Source organism: Pan paniscus, chromosome 3 (assembly GCF_029289425.2).
Source record: "Pan paniscus chromosome 3, NHGRI_mPanPan1-v2.0_pri, whole genome shotgun sequence".
NCBI classification, from domain to species: Eukaryota; Metazoa; Chordata; class Mammalia; order Primates; family Hominidae; genus Pan; species Pan paniscus.
Genome location: NC_073252.2, coordinates 2,338,197 through 2,362,091, shown reverse-complemented (window position 1 = coordinate 2,362,091; position 23,895 = coordinate 2,338,197). Strand labels below are relative to the sequence as shown.

Below are 23,895 nucleotides of genomic sequence, written 5' to 3'. Positions count from 1 at the left end.
CCAGGAGAACTTCCCCAACTTAGCAGGACAGGCCAACATTCAAATCCAGGAAATCCAGAGAACTCCAATAAGATACTCCATGAGAAGGTCAACCCTAATGTGCATAATCATCAGATTCTCTAAGGTTAAAATGAAGTAAAAAATGTTAAGGGCAGCCAGAGAGAAAGGCCAGGTCACCTACAAAGGGAAGCCCATCAGACTAACAGTGGACATCTCAGGGGAAACCCTACAAGCCAGAAGAGATTGGGGGCCAATATTCAACGTTCCTTTTTTTTTTTTTTTTTTTTTTTGAGACGGAGTCTTGCTCTGTCGCCTGGCTGGAGTGCAGTGGCGCAATCTCAGCTCACTACAAGCTTCCCAAGTAGCTGGGATTATAGGCACATGCCACCACAGCCGGATAATTTTTTGTATTTTAGTAGAGATGGGGTTTCACCATGTTGGCCAAGATGATCTTGATCTCCTGACGTCATGATCCACCCGCCATGGCCTCCCAAAGTGCTGTGAACCACCGCGCCTGGCCAATATTCAACATTCTTAAAGAATTTCCAGGCCAGGTGCAGTAGCTCACACCTGTAATCTCAGCACTTTGGGAGGCCAAGGTGGGCGGACCACAAGGTCAGGAGTTCAAGAACAGCACGGCCAACATGGTGAAACCCTGTCTCTACTAAAAATACAAAAATTAGCTGGACAGGGTGGTGCGTGCCTGTAATCCCAGCTGCCTGGGAGGCTGAGGCAGGAGAACTGGTTGAACCGGGACTCAGGAGGCGGAGGTTGCAGTGAGCCGAGATCATGCCACTGCACTCCAGCCTGGGCTACAGAGCGAGACTCCATCTCAAAAAAAAAAAAATTTCTAACCCAGGATTTCAAATCCGGCCAAACTAAGCTTCGTAGGTGAAGGAGAAATAAAATCCTTTTCAGACAATAAAATGCTGAGGGATTTCATCTCCACCAGGCCTGCCTTGCAAGAACTCCTGAAGGAAGCACTGAACATGGAAAGGAAAAACTATTACAAGCCACTGTAAGAACACACTGAAGTACACAGACCACTGACACTATGAAGCAACTACATTAACAAGTCTGCAAAATTAACTAGCCAGCATCATGATGACAGGATCAAATCCACACATACCAATATTAACCTTAAATGTAAATGGGCTAAATGCCCCAATTAAAAGACACAGGACGGGAAGCTAGACAAAAAGACAAGATCCATCAGTGTGCTGTATTCAGGAGTCACAACTCATATACAAAGACACACATAGGCTAGAAATAAAGGGATGGAAGAATATTTACCAAGCAAATGGAAAGCAGGAAAAAGCAGGAGTTGCAATCCTAATTTCTGACAAAATAGACTTTAAACCAACACAGGTCAAAAAAGGCCAAGAAGGGCATTATATAATGGTAAAGGGTTCAATTCAACAAGAAGACCTAACTATTCTAAATATATATGCACCCAATACAGGAGTACCCAGATTCATAAAACACAGTTTTTTGTTTTTTGTGTGTGTTTTTTTTTTGGTTTGTTTGTTTTTTGTTTTTGAGACAGAGTCTTGCTCTGTCACCCAGGCTGAAGTGCAGTGGTGCAATCTTGGCTCACTGCAAGCTCTGCCTTCCGGACTCAAGCAATTCTCCTGCCTCAGCCTCCCGAGTAGCTGGGACTACAGGTGCGCATCACCACGCCCAGCTAATTTTTGTATTTTTAATAGAGACGGTTTCACCATATTGGCCAGGATGGTCTTGATCTCTTGACTTCATGATCCACCCACCTCGGCCTCCCAAAGTGCTGGGATTACAGGCGTGAGCCACCGCACCTGGCAATACATTCTTAAAGACCTACAAAGACAATTAGACACTCACACAATAATATCAGAACACTTTAATACCTCACTGTCAATATTAGACAGATCATCAAGACAGAAAATTAACAAAGATATTCAGGACTTGAACTCAGCTCTGAATCAAATGGACCTGGTAGATACCTACAGAACTCTCCACCCCCCGAAAAACAGAACGCACGTTTTTCCTGGTGCCACATGGCACTTACTCTAAAATTGATCATAAATTGATCATATAATTGATCATAAATTGATCATATAACTGGAAGTAAAATATCCCTCAGCAAGTGCAAAAGAACGGAAATCATAACAGTCTCTCAGACCTTAACGTAATCAAATTAGAGCTCAAGATTAAGAAATTCCCTCAAAACCATGCAACTACATGGAAATTGAACAACCTGCTCCTGAATGACTTCTGGGCAAATAATGAAATTAAAGCAAAAATCAAGAAGTTCTTTGAAACTAATGAGAACAAAAAGACAACTTACCAGAATCTCTGGGATACAGCTAAAGCAATGTTAGGAGGGAAAGTTATGGCACTAAATTACCACATCAAAAACCGAGAAAGATTTCATATCAACATACTAACATCACAACTAGAAGAACTAAAGAACCAAGAGCATTAAATATATAAGTTGCTTTGGGCAGTATGGCCATTTTCATGATGTTGATTCTTCCTATCCATGAACATAAAATGTTTTTACGTCTGTTTGTGTCCTCTCTGATTTCCTTGAGCAGTGGTTTGTAGTTCTCCTTGAAGAGGTCCTTCACATCCCTTGTTAGCTGTATTCCTAGGTACAAAACAAACCTCAGAGCTAGCAGAAGACAAGAAATAACCAAGCTCAGAATGGAACTGAAGGAGACAGAGACATGGAAAACCCTTCAAAATATCAATGAATCCAGGAGCTGGGTTTCTTTAATCAATAAAATAGATAGGCCGGGCGCGGTGGCTCACGCCTGTAATCCCAGCACTTTGGGAGGCCGAGGCGGGCGGATCACGAGGTCAGGAGATCGAGACCATCCTGGCTAACATGGTGAAACCCCGTCTCTACTAAAAATACAAAAAATTAGCCGGGCGTGGTAGCGGGCGCCTGTAGTCCCAGCTACTCGGGAGGCTGAGGCAGGAGAATGGCGTGAACCCGGGAGGCGGAGCTTGCAGTGAGCCGAGATCGCGCCACTGCACTCCAGCCTGGGCGACAGAGCGAGACTCCGTCTCAAAAAAAAAAAAAATAAATAAAATAAAATAAAATAAAATAGATAGACTGCTAGCTAGACTAATAAGAAAAGAGAGAAGATTCAAGTAAACACAATCAGAAATGATAAGGGGTGATACCACTGACCCCACAGAAATACAAACAACCATCAGAGAATACTATCAACACCTCTATGCAAATAAACTATAAAATCTAGAAGAAATGGATAAATTCCTAACACATATACCCTCCCAAGACTGAACCAGGAAGAAATTGAATCCCTGAATAGACCAATAACAAGTTCCGAAATTGAGGTAGTAATAAATACCCTGCTGGCCGGGCACAGTGCCTCACACCTGTAATCCCAGCACTTTGAGAGGCTGAGGCAGGCAGATTACCTGAGGTCAGGAGTTCCAGACCAGCCTGGTCAACATGGTAAAACCCCATCTCTACCAAAAACACAAAAATTAGCTGGGCGTGGTGGCGGGTGCCTGTAATCCCAGCTACTTGGGAGGCTGAGGCAGGAGAATTGCTTGAACCTGGGAGGCAGAGGTTTGCAGTGAGCCGAGATCGAGCCATTGCACTCCAGCCTGGGCGACAAGGGTGAAACTCTATCTCAAATAAATACATAAATAGTCTACCAACCAAAAAAGCCCAGGATCAGGTGGATTCACAGCTGAATTCTACCAGAGGTACAAAGAGGAGCTGGTACAATTTTTTCTGAAACTATTCCAAACAATGGAAAGGGAGGGACTCCTCCCTAACTAATTTTATGGGGCCAGCATCATACTGATACCAAAACCTGGCAAAGATACAACAAAAAAAGAAAACTTCAGGACAACATCCATGATGAACATCAATGCAAATACCCTCAATAAAATACTGGCAAACCGAATCTAGGAACACATCAAAAAGCTTATCCACCATGATCAAGTCAGCTTCATCTCTGGGGTGCAAAGCTGGTTCAACATACACAAGTCAATAAATGTAATTCATCACATAAACAGAACTAAAGACAAAAATCACATGATTATCTCAATAGATACAGAAAAGGCCTTCAATAAAATTCAACATCCCTTCATGTAAAAAATGTAATAAACTTGGTACTGAAGGAACATACCTCAAAATAATAAGAGCTGTTTATGACAAACCCACAGCCAATATCATACTGAATGGGCAAAAGCTGGAAGCATTCCCCTTGAAAACTGGCACAAGAAAAGGATGCCCTCTCTCATCACTCTTATTCAACATAGTATTGGAAGTTCTGGCCAGGGCAATCAGGCAAGAAAAGAAATAAAGCATATTCACATAGAAAGAGAGGAAGTCAAATTGTCTTTGTTTGCAGATGACATGATCCTATATCTAGAAAACCCCACTGATTCAGCTCAAAAGCTTCTTAAGCTGATGAACAACTTCAGCAAAGTCTCAAGATACAAAATCAATGTGCATAAATCACAAGCATTCTTATACACCAACAACAGACAAGCAGAGAGCCAAATCATGAATGAGTTTCCATTTACAATTGCCTCAAAGATAATAAAATATGTAGGAATACAGCTAACAAGGGATGTGAAGGACCTCTTCAAGGAGAACTACAAACCACTGCTCAAGGAAATCAGAGAGGACACAAACAGATGTGAAAACATTTTATGTTCATGGGTAGGAAGAATCAATATCATGAAAATGGCCATACTGCCCAAAGCAATTTATATATTTAATGCTATTCCCATTAAACTACCATTGACATTGCTCACAGAATTAGAAATAACTATTTAAAAAAATTCATGTGGAACCGTAAAAGAGCTTGTATAGCCAGGACAATTCTAAGCAAAGAGAACAAAGCTGGAGGCATCACACTACCTGACTTCAAACTATTCTACAAGGCTACAGTAACCAAAACAGCATGGTACTGGTACAAAAACAGGCACACAGACCAATGGAACAGAATAGAAAACTCAGAAATAAAACTGCACATCTACAACCATCTGATCTTTGACAAACCTGACAGAAATAAGCAATGGGGAAAGGATTCCCTATTTAATAAATGGTGCTGGGAGAACTGGGTAGACATATGCAGAAATTGAAACTGGACCCTTCCTTACACCTTATATAAAAATTAACTCAAGATGGATTTAAGACTCAAATGTAAGACCCAAACTATAAAAACCCTAGAAGGAAATCTAGGCAATACCATTCAGGACATAGGCATGGGCAAAGATTTTATGATGAAATTGCCAAAAGCAATTGCAGCAAAAGGAAAAATTGACAAATGGGATCTAATCAAACTAAAGCGCTTCTGCACAGCAAAAGAAACTATCATCAGAGCAAACAGACAATCTACAGAATGGGAGAAAAATTTTGCAATCTATCCATCTGACGAAAGTCTAATATCCAGAATCTACAAGGAATTTAAGCAAATTTACAAGAAAAAAAAAACCCCATTAAAAAGTGGGCAAAGGACATGAACAGACAATTCTCAAAAGAAGACATACACGCAGCCAACAAACATGAAAAAAACTCAACATCACTGATCATCAGAGAAATGCAAATCAAAACCACAATGAGATACCATTTCATGCTAGTCAGAATGGCGATTATTAAAAAGTCAACAAACAACAGATGCTGGCAAGGTTGCAGAGAAATGGGAACACTTTTTTACACTGTTGGTTGGAATGTAAATTAGTTCAACCATTGTGGAAGACAGTATGGTGATTCCTCAAAGATTTAGAATGGGAAATACCATTTGACCCAGCAATCCCATTACTGGGTATATACCCAAAGGAATATAAATCATTCTATTATAAAGATACATGCATGTGTATGTTCATTGCAGCAATATTCACAATAGCAAAGACATGGAATCAACCCAAATGCCCATCAATGATAGACTTGATAAAGAAAATGTGGTATATGTACACCATGAAATACTATGCAGTCATAAAAAGGAATGAGATCATGTCATATGCAGGGATGTGGATGAAGCTGGAAGCCATTATCCTGAGCAAACTAACGCAGGAACAAAAACCAAACACCGCATGTTCTCACTTATAGGTGGGAGCCAAACAATGAGAACACAGGGACATGGAAAGGGGAAAAACACACACTGGGGCCTGCTGGGGGAGGAGATGGGGGAGAGCATCAGGAAAAATAGCTAATGCATGCTGGGCTTAATACCTAGATGATGGATTGATAGGTGCAGCAAACCATCATGGCACACGTTTACTTATGTAACAAACACGCACATCCTGCACATGTACCCCAGAACCTAAAATAAAAGAAAAAGGAAAAAAAAGGGAAGCAGAGCATAAAAGTTTGGAAAATTTGCAGCCTGACCATGTAAAGAAAAGAAAAACCCATTTTCTGGGGGAGGAATTAAAGCAAGCCTGCTGCAAAAATTTGCATAAGAGGAGCCGAATGTTAATAGTCAAGAAAATAGAGAATATGTCTCCAAAGCATTTAGAGATATTTATGGCAGCTCCTCCCATCACAGGTCTGGAGGCCTAGAAGGGAAAAATGGTTTTGTCGGTCATGCCCAGGGCCCCACTGCTCTGTGCAACCTCAGGACGCAGCACCCTGCATCCCAGCCACTCCAGCCCCAGCTATGGCTAAAATGGGCCAAGATACATCTCAGGCTGCTGCTCCAGAGAGTGCAAGCCAGAAGCCACCAACGTTTCCATGTGGTGTTAAACCTGCAGGTGTATAGAGGGCAAGAGTTGAGGCTTGGGAGCCTCCACCTAGATATCAGGGGATGCACAGAAACACCTGGATGTCCAGGCAGAAGTCTGCTGCAGGGGCAGAGCCCTCATGCAGAACCTCTACTAGAGCAGTGTGGAGGTGAAATGTGGGGTTGGAGCCCCCACACAGAGTTCCCACTGTGGCACTGCCTAGTGGAGCTGTGAGAAGAAGGTCACCAACCTCCAGACCCCAGAATGGTAGATCCACTGACAGCTTCCACTGTGCACCTGAAAATACTGCAGGCACTCAACACCAGCCTGTGAAAGCAGCCATGGGGGCTGTACCCTGCAGAGTCACAGAGGCAGAACTGCCCAAGGCCTTGGGAGTCCACCCCTTGCATCAGCATGCCCTGGGTGTGGGACATGGAGTCAAAAGAGATTATTTTGGAGCTTTAAGATTTAATGACTGCCCTGCTAGATTTCAGACTTGCATGGGGCCTTAGCCCCTTTGTTTGGCCAATTTCTCCCTTTTCGAACAGGAGTATTTACCCAATGCCTGTACCCCCATTGTATCTTGTAAGTAATTAATTGCTTTTTAATTTACAGGCTCATAGGTGGAAGGAACTTGCCTTGTCTCAGATGAGACTTTGGACTTGGACTTTTGTGTTAAGACTTTGGGGGACTGTTGGGAAGGCATGATTGTGTTTTGAAGTGTGAGGAGGACGTGGGATTTTGGGGGGCCCGGGGCAGAATGATATGGGTTTGTCACAGGATCCTTGAGGTGTCACTTCACCAGCTGGAAACCTCTGTGGCCAGTGGTGCCTTTTCTTGAGTTTTGCTCAGGCCCACTGGGCTCATTCTGCTCACTTGGCCTGGCAGACCGTGCTTGGCTCATCCTACCAGCTTGGATCCCAGGCCTGCCAAGGGTGAGCCAGGCAAAGAGCGGTGAGGGGTGCATGAGTGAGCAAGCACACGGTCTGGCCACTACGCAAGCCAGGCACACCAGCTGTGGGTGGGAATAGGAGTTTTAATTTTCTCTTTTTCCTGTAATACTTCTTTTCTATCACTCTGGCCAACTGCCTCCCACTGGGAAATACCTCTTTTGTCCTTGTTGGGTGTAGAGGCCACTCTAAGGCCTAACTGGACACCATGCTGCCACTGTTTACCCTGCTTGCCCTCCCAATCACCCTGATCCAGTGTGGGTGGTAACAGAATGCTATAGTAAATATTTCAAAAATTACAGCATCAGGGAACCATCTTCTTGGTTGCTGGGTTTGTCATCAACATCCCCAGGACAGAGAGTTCCATCTTCTGGCCTATCTGGAAAATCTCACAGCCATCTCCCCAGACTTCCTAACCAACCACAGTGACCCCAAAGTACCCAGACCCCTATTTGTTAGGTGGAACTCTCCTCCACTTAATGGATTTCACCTGAACCTCCATCTCCCTACCCCTGTACCGCACTCCCCACCACTGTCACTTGGACCCAGAAAGCTGGCTATCTATATCTCCGGTGTGCTAACAATTCTCTTTTGCATTCACTGTTGTGTTGTTAACGACACAAAAGCAGAAGCTTCCCTGCAATGTTCTGACACAACTTGTTGCCAAATTCTCAAGGCTGCAGTGAAGTAAATCGGATCCCACTTGTGAGTGAGGAAATTATATATGGTGCCTTCTCCCAGATCAGAGCATATAGGGGAGAAAACAACTGTCTAATCTGGGAAGGTGGGAGTACCACCCTGTCCTGGAAAACAAAGGTTGTTCAACCACCCCCATTGGAGCAGGGAAGGAATATCTCTATAGACCCAACTTGGCAGCAAAGGATACACATCATGCCCCACAGGGCCTCTATTTGTGTCCCAACTGGGTTCGTTTTTGTTTGTGGCCACAAGTGGGAAGAATCCCACCCCGTAACCACTCCCAGCACCCAGCTCTCAGCTCCCCAGGGAGCCCACCTGTTCTTTTAGAAGTAGCTTTCCCTTACATATCAAAATCTTGGAACAGGAGTGAATGTATGTTGACCACCCTTGCCCCTCCAGGGGCCACGTCTATAACCCCATAAGACCTAAGAACATCAGAAGATAATGAGCAATAGGATTAATTCTGGGAGGAATCAGGGTAGTAATAGGACAATCTTAGTCCCCGATGTGACTTTGCCTACCACGAGTCAACCCTGAAGAATTCGACTCAAACCCTAGAATCATTAGCCACCAGCACAGGTCAGGCATTAAAAGGGAATACAAGAATCCCTAGACTGTATGGCAAATATAATCCTTGATAACAGACTAGTGTTGGATTATTTAACGAGCTGAACAAGGTGGAGTCTGTACGGTTATTAACAAAACCTGCTGCACCTATATTAACAACTCTGGACATAATAATGTTAACATTCAAAAGATTTATGAGCAAGCTCCCTGGTTACATAGACATAACCAGAGCACAGACCCAGCTAATCTGGTCAACTGTCAGAAATGCCCTCCCAAGTCTCACCTGGTTTTTACCCCACCTGGGACCTTTGGTAGGTATATCGTTACTACTAATTTGTGGCCCTTGCTTGTTTAACCACTTAGTAAAGTTTGTGTCTTCCAGATTGCAACACTTCTACATCAAGAAAATGTGGCAATAAGGCTGCCAAACCCTCCTGTCTTCTGAACCGAATCCTTGTAGATTCTGGATATCGCACCTTCATAGGAATATTCTGAGAATATTTTCTCCTGTTCGGTAAGCTGTCTGTTTACTCTGTGATAGTTTCTTTTGCTGTGCGTACACTCTTCAGTGTCACTAGGTCCCACTTGTCAATGTGTTGTTGTTGTTGTTGCAATTGCTTTTGAGGACTTAAGTAATAAATTCTTTCCCAAGGCTGATGTCCAGAATGGTGTTTCCTAGGTTTTCTTCTAGGATTCTTATAGTTTGTGGTCTTTCATTTAAATCTTTAATCCATCTTTAGTTTTTGTATAAGGTGAAAGGTAGGGGTTCAGTTTTATTCTGCATATAGTTAGCCAGTTATCCCAGTACCATTTATTGAATAGGGAGTCCTTACCCCATTGCTTATTTTTGTTAACTTTGTCAAAGATCAGGCCTTCCTTGGCTCCCAAAGCGCTGGGACTACAGGTGTGAGCCACTGTGCCCAGCCCAGTATGGCCATTGTAACAATATTGATTCTTCCAATCCATGAACATAGGATATTTTTTCCATTTGTTTGTGTCATCTATGACTTCTTTCAGCAGTGTTTTGTAACTTTCCTTATCAATATCTTTCACCTCCCTGGTTAGACGTATTCCTAGGTATTTTATTTTTGTGTGTGGCTATTGTAAACGGGATAGCATTCTTGATTTGGCTCTCCGTTTGGATGCTATTGGTTTACCCAAATGGCGCTGACTGGCCGGGCGTGGTGGCTCACACCTGTAATCCCAGCACTTTGGGAGGCTGAGGCAGGCAGATCACGAGGTCAAGAGATTGAGACCATCCTGGCCAACATGGTGAAACCATGTCTCTACTAAAAAACGAAAATTAGCTGGGCGTGGTGGCGCGCACCTCTAGTCCCAGCTACTTGGGAGGCTGGGGCAGGAGAATCATTTGAACCCAGGAGGTGGAGGTTGCAGTGAGCCCAGATTGTGCCACTGCACTCCAGCCTGGTGACAGAGCAAGACTCTGTCTCAAAAAAGAAAAGAAAAGAAAAGAAATACTGCTGACTTTTGAATGTTGATTTTGTATCTTGAAACTTTACTGCAGTCATTACAGTTCAGGAGACTTTTGGTGGAGTTTTAGGGTTTTCTAGGTATAGAATCATAGCATCAGCGAAGAGAGATTGAAGGGGGCCAGCCCCTTCACACCTGTGGGTATTTCTTGTCAGGTGGGACGAGGGACTGAGAAAAGAAATAAGACACAGAGACAAACTACAGAGAAAGAACAGTGGGCTAAGGGGACCGGCGCTCAGCATACAGAGGACCCACAAGGCACCAGCCTCTGAGTTCCCTCAGTATTTATTGATCATTATTTTTACTATTTTAGTGAAGGGAGTGTAGCAGGGCAACAGGTGGGGAGATGGTCAGCAGGGAAACGTAAGCAAAGGAATCTGTATCACGAATAAGTTCAAGGAAAGGTGCTGTGCCCGGATGTGCACGCAGGCTGGATTTATGTTTCTCTTCACCCAAACATCTCAGTGTAGCAAAGAGTAACACAGCGGTATTGCTGCCAGCATATCTCGCCTCCAGCCACAGGGCGGTTTTCTCCTATCTCAGAACAGAACGAATGGGAATGGTCAGCTTTACACCGAGACATTCCATTCCCAGGGACGAGCAGGAGGCAGAAGCCTTCCTCTTATCTCAACTGCAAAGAGGCCTCCCTCTTTCACTCCTCCTCCTCAGCACAGACCCTTCGCGGGTGTCGGGCTGGGGGATGGTAAGGTCTTTCCCACGAGGCCATATCTCAGGCTGTCTCGGGGGGGGGGGGGGGAAACCTTGGACAATTCCCAGGCTTTCTTGGGCAGAGGTCCCTGCGGCTTTCCGCAGTGCATTGTGTCCCTGGTTAATCGAGAATGGAGGATGGCGATGACTTTTACCAACCATACGCCATGCAAACATATTGTTAACAAGGCACAGCCCGCACAGCCCTAAATCCATTGAACTTTGATTCAATACAGCACATGTTTCTGTGAGCACAGGGTTGGGACTAAAGTTACAGGTTAACAGCATCTCAAAGCAGAAACAATTTTTCTTAGTACAGATCAAAATGGAGTTCCTTATATCTTCCTTTTCTACAAAGACACAGTAACAATCCGATCTCTCTTTCTTTACCCCACAGAGATAGTTTGACTTTTTTTCCTATATGCATGCTTTTTATTTCTTTCTCTTGCCTGATTGCTATGGCTTGGACTTCCAAAAGGGTAAATTTTTAATATATAAATTATTCTTCAATAAAGCTGTTATTTAAAAAATAAGCCAGGCCAGTCATGGTGGCTCAAGCCTGTAAACCCAGCACTTTGGGAGACCGAGGCAGGTGGATTACTCGAGCCCAGGAGTTCGAGACCAGCTTGTCCAACATGGTGAAACCCCGTCTCTACTAAAAATACAAAAATTAGCCAGGCATGGTCGCACTCGCCTGTAATCCCAGCTACCAGGGAGGCTGAGACAGAGAATCGCTTGAACCTGGGAGGCAGAGGATGTAATGAGCTGAGATCATGCCACTGCACTCCAGCCTGGGTGACAGAGTGAGACTCCATCTCAAGAAAAATAAATAAAGGAAGGAAGGAAGGAGAAAGAGAAATTATGGAAAGAAAAAGAAAAAAGAAAGAAGAAAGAAGACAGAAAGAAAGAAAAAAAGAAAGAAAGAAAGAGGGAAAGAAAGAAAAGAAAGAAGGAAAGAAAGAAAGAAAAGAAAGAGGGAAAGAAAGAAAGAAAAGAAAGAGGGAAAGAAAGAAAGAAAGAAAAGAAAGAGGGAAAGAAAGAAAGAAAAGAAAGAGGGAAAGAAAGAAAGAAAGAAAAGAAAGAGGGAAAGAAAGAAAGAAAAGAAAGAGGGAAAGAAAGAAAGAAAGAAAAGAAAGAGGGAAAGAAAGAAAGAAAAGAAAGAGGGAAAGAAAGAAAGAAAAGAAAGAGGGAAAGAAAGAAAAAGAAAGAAAGAGGGAAAGAAAGAAGGAAAAGAAAGAGGGAAAGAAAGAAAGAAAGAAAAGAAAGAGGGAAAGAAAGAAAGAAAAGAAAGAGGGAAAGAAAGAGGGAAAGAAAGAAAAGAAAGAGGGAAAGAAAGAAAGAAAAGAAAGAAAGAAAGAAAGAAAAGAAAGAGGGAAAGAAAGAAAGAAAAAGAGGGAAAGAAAGAAAGAAAAGAAAGAGGGAAGGAAAGAAAGAAAAGAAAGAGGGAAAGAAAGAAAGAAAGAAAGAAAAGAAAGAGGGAAAGAAAGAGAAAGAAAGAAAAGAGGGAAAGAAAGAAAGAAAGAAAAGAAAGAGGGAAAGAAAGAAAGAAAAGAAAGAGGGAAAGAAAGAGGGAAAGAAAGAAAAGAAAGAGGGAAAGAAAGAAAGAAAAGAAAGAAAGAAAGAAAGAAAAGAAAGAGGGAAAGAAAGAAAGAAAAGAAAGACGGAAAGAAAGAAAGAAAAAAGAAAGAGGGAAAGAAAGAAAGAAAAAGAGGGAAAGAAAGAAAGAAAAGAAAGAAAGAAAAGAAAGAGGGAAAGAAAGAAAGAAAGAAAAGAAAGAGGGAAAGAAAGAAAGAAAAGAAAGAGGGAAAGAAAGAAAAGAAAGAGGGAAAGAAAGAAAGAAAGAAAAGAAAGAGGGAAAGAAAGAAAGAAAAAGAAAGAGGGAAAGAAAGAGAAAGAAAGAAGAGAGAAAGAAAGAAAGAAAAGAAAGAGGGAAAGAAAGAAAGAGAAAGAAAGAAAAAGAAAGAAAGAAAGAGGGAAAGAAAGAAAGAAAAGAAAGAGGGAAAGAAAGAAAGAAAGAAAGAAAAGAAAGAGGGAAAGAAAGAAAGAAAGAAAGAAAAGAAAGAGGGAAAGAAAGAAAGAAAAGAAAGAGGGAAAGAAAGAAAGAAAGAGGGAAAGAAAGAAAGAAAAGAAAGAGGGAAAGAAAAAGAAAGAAAAGAAAGAGGGAAAGAAAGAAAGAAAAAGAGGGAAAGAAAGAAAAGAAAGAGGGAAAGAAAGAAAGAAAGAAAAGAAAGAGGGAAAGAAAGAAAGAAAAGAAAGAGGGAAAGAAAGAAAAGAAAGAGGGAAAGAAAGAAAGAAAGAAAAGAAAGAGGGAAAGAAAGAAAGAAAAAGAAAGAGGGAAAGAAAGAGAAAGAAAAAGAGAGAAAAAGAAACGAAAGAGGGAAAGAAAGAAAGAGAAAGAAAAGAAAGAAAGAAAGAAAAGAAAGTGGGAAAGAAAGAAAGAAAAGAAAGAGGGAAAGAAAGAAAGAAAAGAAAGAGGGAAAGAAAGAAAGAAAAAAAAGAGGGAAAGAAAGAAAGAAAGAAAAGAAAGAGGGAAAGAAAGAAAGAGGGAAAGAAAGAAAGAAAAGAAAGGGGGAAAGAAAGAAAGAAAAGAAAGAGAGACCGGGCGCGGTGGCTCACGCCGGTAATCCCAGTACTTTAGGAGGCCAAGGTGGGCGGATCATGAGGTCAGGAGATCGAGACCATCCTGGCTAACACGGTGAAACCCCGTCTCTACTAAAAATACAAAAAATTAGCCGGGCGTGGTGGCGGGCGCCTGTAGTCCCAGCTACTCAGGAGGCTGAGGCAGGAGAATGGCGTGAATCCGGGAGGCGGAGCTTGCAGTGAGCCGAGATGGCGCCACAGCACTCCAGCCTGGGCAACAGAGCAAGACTCTAAAAACAAAACAAAAGAAATAGAGAGAGAGAAAGGAAGGAAGGAAGGAGAAAGAAAGATATAAAGAGAAAGAGGGAAGAAAGGAAGAAAGAGAGAGGGAGGGAGGAAGGAAGGAAAGAAGAAAGAAAAGAAAGAAGAAGAAAGGAAGGAGAAAGAAAAAGAAAAAGAAGAGGGTAGGAAGGGAGGGAGGGAGGGAGAGAGGGAAGGAGGGAAGGAAGGAAGGAAGGAAGGAAGGAAGGGAGGGAGGGAGGGAGGGAGAGAGGGAAGGAGGGTAGGAAGGAAGGAAGGGAGGGAGGGAGGGAGGGAGGGAGGAGAGAGAAGGGGCTTGCCTGTTTCTGAGATGATTTACCTTTAAGAGGCAGTCGAGCCTTAGGGGTTTCTGGCCAAACAGAAGAGAAAGGACATGAATTCAAACAATGGGCATCCCAGCCTGAGCAACACAAAAAGACCCCATCTCTACAAAAATTAAAATGAAAATTAATTTTTGAAAGATAGCCAGGAATGCTGGTGTGGGCCTGGGCTCCAGCTACTGGAAAGGCTGAGCGGGGAAGACCACCTGAGCTCAGGAGTTCAAGAACAGCCTGGGCAACATAAGAAGACCCTGCCTCTAAAAAAATAAATAAAAGAGGGGTGGGGCAGTGGAGGAGCTTGTAGCAAGAGTGAAATAAAGGTCATAAAGTCCACATTGCAGTTGGAGGGATCTGAAAGAGTTTTACGTTTTCCCATTTTTATTTGATAAAGGAATCCTTTAGGAATTAATTTTTTTTTTTTTTGAGATGGCGTCTCACTCTGTCACCCAGCTATACATTATATTTTAATAAAGCTTTTTTTTTTTTTTGGAGACAGAGTCTTGCTGTCGCCCAGGCTGGAGTGCAGTGGCGCGATCTCGGCTCACTGCAAGCTCCGCCTCCCGGGTTCACGCCATTCTCCTGCCTCAGCCTCCTGAGTAGCTGGGACTACAGGCGCCCGCCACCATGCCCGGCTAATTTTTTGTATTTTTAGTAGAGACGGGGTTTCACCGTGTTAGCCAGGATGATCTCAATCTCCTGGCCTCATGACCCGCCTGCCTCGACCTCCCAAAGTGCTGGGATTACAGGCGTGAGCCACCGCGCCTGGCCCCGAAGTGGTCTTTGAGGGAAAGGCACCATTCAGGAAGGGGAGCACTGAGGTCACAGCGGGAGCACGCCCACCCAGGAGCAGAAACCCCTCCTGAGGGCAGGACCCCAGCCACCACACACCCTGGCAAGAGCTCGCAACCTGGGCTTGCGAACCCTCCACTGAAGGCAGTGCTGACCTGAGGGTCTCCCCAGGAAGACAGGCGTGAGCAGAGAATCTGTCTGAAAACAAGGCAAAACTGAAGGTGCAGATGAGGATTTAGTTTGTTAGATAAGAACAGTGGATTCACAAGATCTGAACTCACTGGCCCTTGGTGCCCTTGAGACAGGGACATTCAGACCTGTGTTAGTTCATCCTCTTCCCAAGGAGCTCTTCACAACAGAAGGTGACAAGGACAGACGGACAAACAGAATTGTTGTTAGGAGCCAAGTAGTTTCCACAAGGATCAAAATCTTCATCTCATCAGTTAATCAAAGCACACCTAAGAAGGCTTTCTCAATCCTGGAACACAAGGAGCTTTCACAAAAGAAAACCAGAGGGTCACGGGGAGAGTGCTGGTTCCAGTCGCAGGTCTCAGGCCATCCTGGGGAGGCCGTCTCAGCTGAATCCCATGGGAACATTTAGGACCATTCACTGCCAACAATTCAACAGTGACTCCCAGAAAACTTGTTTATTTTTAGAGACAGGGTCTTGCTCTGTTGCCCGGGCTAGATTGCAGTGGTGCAACCACAGCTCACTGCAGCCTCAACCTCCTGGGCTCAAGCAATCCTCCCCCATCAACCTCCCAAGTAGCTGGGACTACAGGTGTGCTCCACCACACCCGGCTAATTTTTCAGTGTTTTGTAGAGACAGAGTCTTGCTGTGTTGCCAAGGCTGGTCTCTAACTCCTGGGCTCACGCAATCCTCCCACCTCAGCCTCCCAAAGTGCCCCTGGCCTCATAGGATTTTAGAATCTGGGCTCAGATGGTTGATGGTCTGTCTTTCAATGCAAGGACTCATTGGGATAGGACAAAGCTTATGGCCCAACAGTGCAGGACAGAGAAACACAGCCAGATGAAGGTTCTGATGAGTGAGCTGGTTCCCAGATTGGTAAACTATGTGCCAGGATACATTGTTCTGCAAGATTTTCCTGAAGCAAACAGTGATTGACTGATTTAGTTTTATCTTCCTGGAAAGAATTTTCTGGAAATAATCATTAAATCAGGTTGACACAGGTGATCTCAGTTCTTGATTCCCAAGAGTTAAGTGGACACAGGTGGTCTCAATTCTCATCCCGTCCTCAATATTCTGCCAAGGCCCCTCTGTCTTTTCCATCTCTTTTTTTTTTTTTTTTTTTCATTTTCTTTCTTTTCTTTTTTTTTTTTTTTTTTGAGATGGAGTCTCACGCTTGGTGCCCAGGTTGGAGTGCAATGGCACGATCTCAGCTCACGGCAACCTCCACCTCCCAGGTTCAAGCGATTCTCCTGCCTCAGCCTCCTGTGTAGCTGGGATTACAGGCATGAGCCACCACGCCTAGTTAATTTTTGTATTTTTAGTAGAGACAGGGTTTCACCATGTTGGCCAGGATGGTCTTGATCTCTTGACCTCGTGATCCACCTGCCTCGGCCTCCCAAAGTGCTGGGATTACAGGCGTGAGCCACTGTGCCCGGCCTTCCACCTCATTTTCTCTGTCATCATTTTTTTCTCCAGCTTCCAGGAGCCGTCGTAGCAGCCGATTAGGACTGGCTGCTGGTGTGGTGATGACCTAGAGGGCTTCTCCCAGGTAAGGTGAGAAGAGGGATCCACTCACTGCAAGAGGCTGCATAAACTTAACCCAACACTGTAAAGGCTCTCCTCACTCATGAACAAAGCATTAGTAGTCTAGATAAAATACTAACAAGCGAAATCTAGCAACATGTAAAAAAGAATAACATAGTCCAAGTTGGGCTTATTCTAGGAAAGTAAGGTTTATGTAATTTGAAAGGCAATCAATGTAATTCATCACATTTACAAAATAAAGGTGAAAAAAATCATACAATCATCTCAGTGTATGCACAACAAAACATTTTATAAGAACATTTGATAAAATTAAATGTTTGGTCATGATTTTTAAAAACCTGTAGCAAATTAGGAATAGAAGGGAACTTCTTTAATTTGATCTAGGGCACCTTAAAAAATAAGCAAACATGGCCGGGCGCGGTGGCTCACACCTGCAATCCCAGCACTTTGGGAGGCCGAGGCGGGCGGATCACGAGGTGAGGAGATTGAGACCATGCTGGCTAACACGGTGAAACCCCATCTCTAATAAAAATACAAAAAATTAGCCGGGCGTGGTGGCGGGTGACTTGTAGTCCCAGATACTCAGGAGGCTGAGGCAGGAGAACGGCCAGAACCCGGGAGGCGGAGCTTGCAGTGAGCCAAGATCACACTACTGCACTCCAGCCTGGGCGACAGAGTGAGAATCCGTCTCAAAAAAATAAGAATAAAAATAAGCAAACATATCACTTAATGGACTCATGTAACAGTGAAAAGTATGGTGGGATAGCTAACAGGCCAACCCTCCCACTGATTAAAGGCTTTGGAGCATAAACCAAAGCAAGCGGATTTTGGAGGGAAGTAAAAACTTGGAGGAAAGGACCAGCCTGGTGAATTTGTTTGTTTGAGACAAAGTCTTCCTCTGTTGCCCAGGCTGGAGTGCAATGGTGTGATCTCAGCTCACTGCGACCTCTGCCTCCCGGATTCAAGCAATGCTCCTGCCTCAGCCTCCTGAGTAGCTGGGATTACAGGTGCCCACCACTGTGCCCGGCTAATTTTTGTATTTTTAGTAGAGATGGGGTTTTGCCATGTTGGCCAGGCTGGTTTTGAACTCCTGACCTCAGGTGATCCACCTGCCTCGGCCTTCCAAAGTGCTGGGATCACAGGCATGAGCCACCACACCTGACTGATCCTGGTGAGTTTTAAGGCCATTTTCAAAGCTTAAGCCTGAGGACAGCTAGGGAGTCCCGGCATGGTGCAAGCAGATAACCCTAACAGAAAACTGACTGTCTTTCTGGATTTACAAACCAGAAAACAGAGCCTGGACCCACACAATTTGCAGGAAGTCAGGAGGGAGTCCTAAAACGGAGAGAGCCAGAGAAGTCTCTGATAGATCACGCAGGTGAAGGTAGCCTCTAGCAGCTTGCAGGCAGGGCTGCACTGAGATTTGAAAGGCCACTAAACCTACTCTACAGAAAGCCCAGAGGCAGACACAAAGTCAACAGGGGAGAGGTCACTCCTGCCTTTACACAGCTGCTGAGAATAGATGAAAAGTCTTGCCAACTTATTTAAAAGGCTAGGCTGGGCACGGTGGCTCACACCTGTAATCCCAGCACTTTGGGAGGCTGAGGCAGGCGGATCACAAGGTCAGGAGATCAAGACCATCCTGGCTAACACGGTGAAATCCCATCTCTACTTAAAAAAAAAAAAAAAAAATTAGCCGGGCGTCGTGGCGGGTTCCTGTAGTCCCGGCTACTCAGGACACTGAGGCAGGAGAATGGCGTGAACCCAGGAGGCGGAGCTTGCAGTGAGCGGAGATCGTGCCACTGCAATCCAGCCTGGGGAACAGAGCAAGACTCCGTCTCAAATAAATAAATAAAAGGCTAGAAAGCCGTAATTCCCAATCTAGATAAAAAAGAATATATACAAATAAAATTATAGGACAATTCACTCATAATCAGAGGTGCAAATTTTAAAGAAATTCACAGCGAATTAAGAGAAACAGGGTTGTGATTAGGGTGACGTATGTGAAGCACTTGCTTTGGGCAAAATATTCAGGAGGTTCCAAAATAGTTATTAAGATAAATATTTTTCATTTAGTAGCTCCTATAAAAGGAAAATAATTTAAAAGAAAAAATATTTTAAAAGGTAAATATTTTAATACACTACCTTAAAGAGTCAAAACTCATGCAAAAAAACTATGGTGAACAAAATGTAAAATTTTAAATTACGACAGCATCAGTATCACTGATTGGTTTTCTTGCCTCAGCTCCAATATGGCTTGACATGGCACTGTTACTATCTGTCTTTGTTTAAAATTTCAGTATGTTGTTTATCATTGATTTTTTTCTGGCATTGATTTTGAGTTTTTAAAATATTGCATTCAAATACCATTTGTTGTGATGGCTGAGTGTTCTGACCCCTGTTAAGCCTCCCTCAGCTCTCTCCCCTTGCCCGGGCCCTGGCCCTGGCTCTGGCCCTGAAAGATAATTCATCTTGACAAGTATGGCTCCTCTGAGGAGCACAGGGACGGTTGAACATCAGAGATCCTATCACGACCTTGGGCACCACATTCATAGCCTAAAGGAAGGGCAGCGTGAGATTTTCTCAACAGATGCGGAAAAGCTCATTTTTCTTAAAGAGAAACACTGTTAGGATGAAAACTCTGGAACATAAAGGAAACAAGAAAACTTCCTTAAGTGGACAAAGGTGACCCACTAATAACTTAGATTATTTCATGGATAAAATTTAGACATGGGCCAGGTGTGGAGGCTCAGCACTTTGGGAGGCAGAGGCAGGAGGATCCCTTGAGCCCAAGAGTTTGAGACTAGCCTGGGCAATAGAGCAAGACCCTGCCTTGTGAAAAAAAAATTGGACATATACCTTTACGACTGAAAGCAAGACAACAGGATTCTTACTGCCCTGCTAATGTTCAACAGGACTGGAATCTTTGGCCAATACCAAAAAAATAATAAAGGAAAAGTATAAATATACATGGAAGACACAGAACTGTCATTGTCTGTAAATGAAATATTCAGAATAACCAACTAAATCAACCCACTATTAGAATAAATATAGGAGTCCATAAAGGTTGTTGGATGTATGTCCAACTTAAAAAATAGTATTTCTCGTATTCATAATAACCAACTGGAAAATATAATAGAATACAGGATATCATTCATAAGAGCATGAAATACACTAAGGCATCTGAGTTAAGCTAATGAAAATGATTAGGAACTGTATGAGGCCTGGCGTGGTGGTGCACACCTGTTATCCCAGCTCTTTGGCAGGCCAAGGTGGGAGGATTGCTTGAGGCCAAGAGTTCGAGATGTCATCTCTACATAGTGAGACTTCATCTCTATAAAAATTTCAAAAGCTAGCCTGGGCATGGTGGCACGTGCTTGTAGTCTCAGCTATGAGGCTGCAGTGAGCCAAGACTGTACGGCTGCACTCCAGCCTAGGCAAGAGTGAGACCCTATCTCTAAAAAAAATAAATAAGAAAGAACTGGCCAGGCATGGTGGCTCATTCCTATAATCTCAGCACTTTGGGAGGCCAAGGCAGGGAGATCACTCAAGGCCAGGAGTTGGAGACCAGCCTGGCCAACATGGCAAAACCCCATCTCTACTAAACAAACAAACAAACAAACCACAAAAATAGGCTGGGTGTGGTGGCTCACACCTGGATCCCAACAGTTTGGGAGGCCGAGGTGGGCGGATCTGAGATCAGGAGTTCGAGACCAGCCTGGCCAACATGGTGAAATCCCGTCTCTACCGAAAATACAAAAATTAGCCGGGCTTGGTGTTGCATGCCTGTAATCCCAGCTACTCAGGAGGCTGAGCCATGAGAATCACTTGAACCCGGGAGGCAGAGGCTACTAGGGAAGGTGAGAGGCAGAATTGCTTGACCCTGGGAGGCGGAGGTTGCAGTGAGCCGAGATCACGCCACTGCACCCCAGCCTCACCAACAGAGCGAGACTCTATATCAAAAAAGAGAAAAACACAAAAATTAGCTGGGCATGGTAGCATATGCCTGTAGTCCCAGCTACTTGAAAGGCTGAGGCATGAGAATCGCTTGAGCTTGGGAGGCGGAGGCTGCAGTGAGCTGAGATCGCACCACTGCATTCCAGCCTGGGCAACAGGGTGAGACCCTCTCTTAAAAAAAAAAAAACTGTATGGAGAAAAATAGTAATGTCTACTGAAGATCATAAAGAAAAATGAAAGCTTGTCTGTGTATCATATACTATATAAAGATGTCAGTTCTCTCTAAATTAATCTACAAACCCAATGGAAAGCCAATCAAAATACCACTAGGGTTTTTTTTTAGAAATTCAGTAAAGTTGTAAAATTTATTGCTTTAAAGTAAAAATAAGGACTTTTTTTTTCCTTTGGTCGCCCAGGCTGGAGTGCAACGGCACGATCTCAACTCACTGCAACCTTTGCCTCCCGGGTTCAAGCGATTCCCCTGCCTCAGCCTCCCAAGTAGCTGGGATTACAGGCGCCCGCCACCACGTCCAGCTAATTTTTGTATTTTTAGTAGAGATGGGGTTTTACCATGTTGGCCAGGCTGGTCTGGATTTTGAGACGGAGTTTCCCTCTTGTTGCCCAGGCTGGAGTGCAATGGCACGATCTCCGCTAACTGCAACCTCCGCCTCCTGGTTTCAAGCGATTCTCCTGCCTCAGCCTCCTGGGTAGCTGGAATTACAAGCGCCCGCCACCATGCCCAGCTAATTTTTTGTATTTTTAGTAGAGATGGGGTTTCACCATGTTGGCCAGGCTGGTCTCGAACTCCTGACCTCAGGTGACCCGCCTGCCTCAGCCTCTCAAAGTGCTGGGATTATAGATGTGAGCCACCATGCCCGGCCAAAATAAGGACTCTTTATGTTGCAGAGACAGGCAAATAAATTAGAAAAAAAGATAAAACTGCCTTCACAAATGGCATGATTGTCTTTGCAGAAAACTAATACAATGTATGAAAAAACTACTGGAACAAATAAATGCGTTTAGCAAGGCTGCAGGATACAAAATCAATACACAAAAATCTGTTGTATTTCTATATACTGGCGACAAACACTGATAAATTAAAAATTTTAAACAACACCCTTTACAACCACATCAAGGTTATGCAATACTTGGAGGCAATTCTGAAAAGATGTGCAAGACCCTTACATTGAAAACTACAAAATGGGGCTGAGAAAATTTCTTTTTTAATTTATTTTTAATTTTTTAGAGACAGAGTCCCACCATGTGGCTCAGGCTGGTCTTGAACTCCTGAGCTCAAGTGATCCTCCCACCTCAACCTCCTAAGTCGCTGGGACTACAGGCGCACCACCAGCCCAGCTTTTTATATTTTTTGTAGAGATGGGGTTTCGCCACGTTACTCAGGCTGGTTTCCAACTCCTGGGCTCAAGCAATCCGCCCTCCTCGGCCTCCCAAAGTGCTGGGATTACATAGCCATGAGCCTAGCTGAGAGAATTTAAAGATCCAAATAAACAGAGAGAAATACTATGTTCACTAGACAGAAGTTACCAGTTCTCCCTCAACTGACCTACAGATTCAACACAATTCCAATCAAAATGCCAGAAGCCTTTTTTTTTTTTTTGTAGAAACTGACAAACGATTCTAAAATTTATATGGAAATGCAGGCTGGGCACCGTGGCTCACCTGTAATCCCAGCACTTTGGAAGGCTGAGGTGGGTGGATCACTTGCGGTCAGGAGTTCTAGACCAGCCCGGCCAACAGGGTGAAACCCAGTCTCTACTGAAAATACAAAAATTAGCCAGGTTTGGTGGTGCATGCCTGTATCCCCAGCTACTTGCAAGGCTGAGTCATGAGAATTGAACGCAGGAGGCAGAGGCTGCAGCAAGCTGAGATTGCATCACTGCACTCCAGCTTGGGCAACAGAGCCAGACCTTGCCTCAAAAAAAAAAAAAAAAAAAAAAAAAAAAAGGAAATACAGAGGACCTAAAATAACCCAAATAACTTAAAAAAAAAATCAAAGTCAGAGAATTAACACTACCTGATTTCAAGACTTATTTTAGAAAGCTATAGTAACCAAGACAGTCTGGTATTGGCATAAAGATAGATGAGTAAGTCAGGATAGAAAAGTCCAGGAAGGATCGTCATTTCGACAAATAATGTGGGAACAACTGGATACCATATTTTAAAATGAAAAAAACTTTGGCTTTCTAATTTTGCAATCTGATAGGTGTAATGAGGCATCTTGTTAATTTGGATTTGTCAGGTTGCTGATGAATTTAAGCATCTCTCCATGTGCTTCTCCGGTATTTGGGTTTCTCCTACGAATTGCCTTTTTTTTTTTTTTTTTTTTTTTTTTTGAGACAGAGTCTCGCTCTGTGGCCCACGCCTGAGTGCAGTGGTGTGATTTCCGCTCCCTCCAACCTCCGCCTCCTGGGTTCAAGCGATTCTCCTGCCTCAGCCTCCTGAGTAGCTGGGATGACAGGTATGCACCACCACGCCCCACTGTTTTTGTATTTTTAGTAGAGACGGGGTTTCACTATGATGGCCAGGCTGTGAATTGCCTATTCTTATCTTCTGCACATCTGTCTATTGTCGGTCTTTTTCTCGTCGATTTACAAGCATTCCTTTTTTCATTCTGAATATTAATCCATTGCTTTCTGATGCTGTAACTAAGTCCTCCTAGTGGTTTGTCTTCTTGGTTAAGCCAGATGTTAACTTGGATTTTTCCTGCATAAAACTGAAGACTCAAGATGTATCAAGCACTGTATACAGAAAAGTGCTGCGTATCCTACAGAAAGCTACAGACAGTTGGGGGTCAGAATCATTCGGATTGTTCCAAGTTTGGGGCTATTATAAATAAAGCTGCTATAAACGTTTGCACACAGGTTTCTGTGAACAAAAATTTTCATTTCAACCAACTAATGTTTACGGTTCAATCATGATTTCACAACTTGAAGTACCTTTCACTCTTCTCATACTAAATTTGATATGTCGTCCACTGTTAAACTATTTCTTACCCTCAGATTAGAATTATTAAACTTTTTTTTTTTTTTTTTTTTTGAGAGGGAGTTTTGCTCTTGTGGCCCAG

The 23,895-nt window shown here is 43.5% G+C and overlaps 1 protein-coding gene across 11 annotated transcripts in view; it reads left to right on the top strand.

The window, feature by feature from the left end:
• NELFA (negative elongation factor complex member A) overlaps nucleotides 1–23,895 on the top strand; it is a 64,802-nt gene that overhangs the window by 12,723 nt on the left and 28,184 nt on the right. For 6 of the 11 annotated variants that reach the window (XM_055111131.2, XM_055111136.2, XM_063603670.1 and 3 more), the window contains 3 exons: nucleotides 9,292–9,423; nucleotides 16,785–16,857; nucleotides 23,172–23,289. The gene's annotated coding sequence lies outside the window, so the exon portion shown is untranslated. The remainder of the gene's footprint in view (nucleotides 1–9,291; nucleotides 9,424–16,784; nucleotides 16,858–23,171; nucleotides 23,290–23,895) is intronic. The other 5 variants (XM_055111134.2, XM_055111133.2, XM_063603671.1 and 2 more) reach the window with 1 other exon arrangement.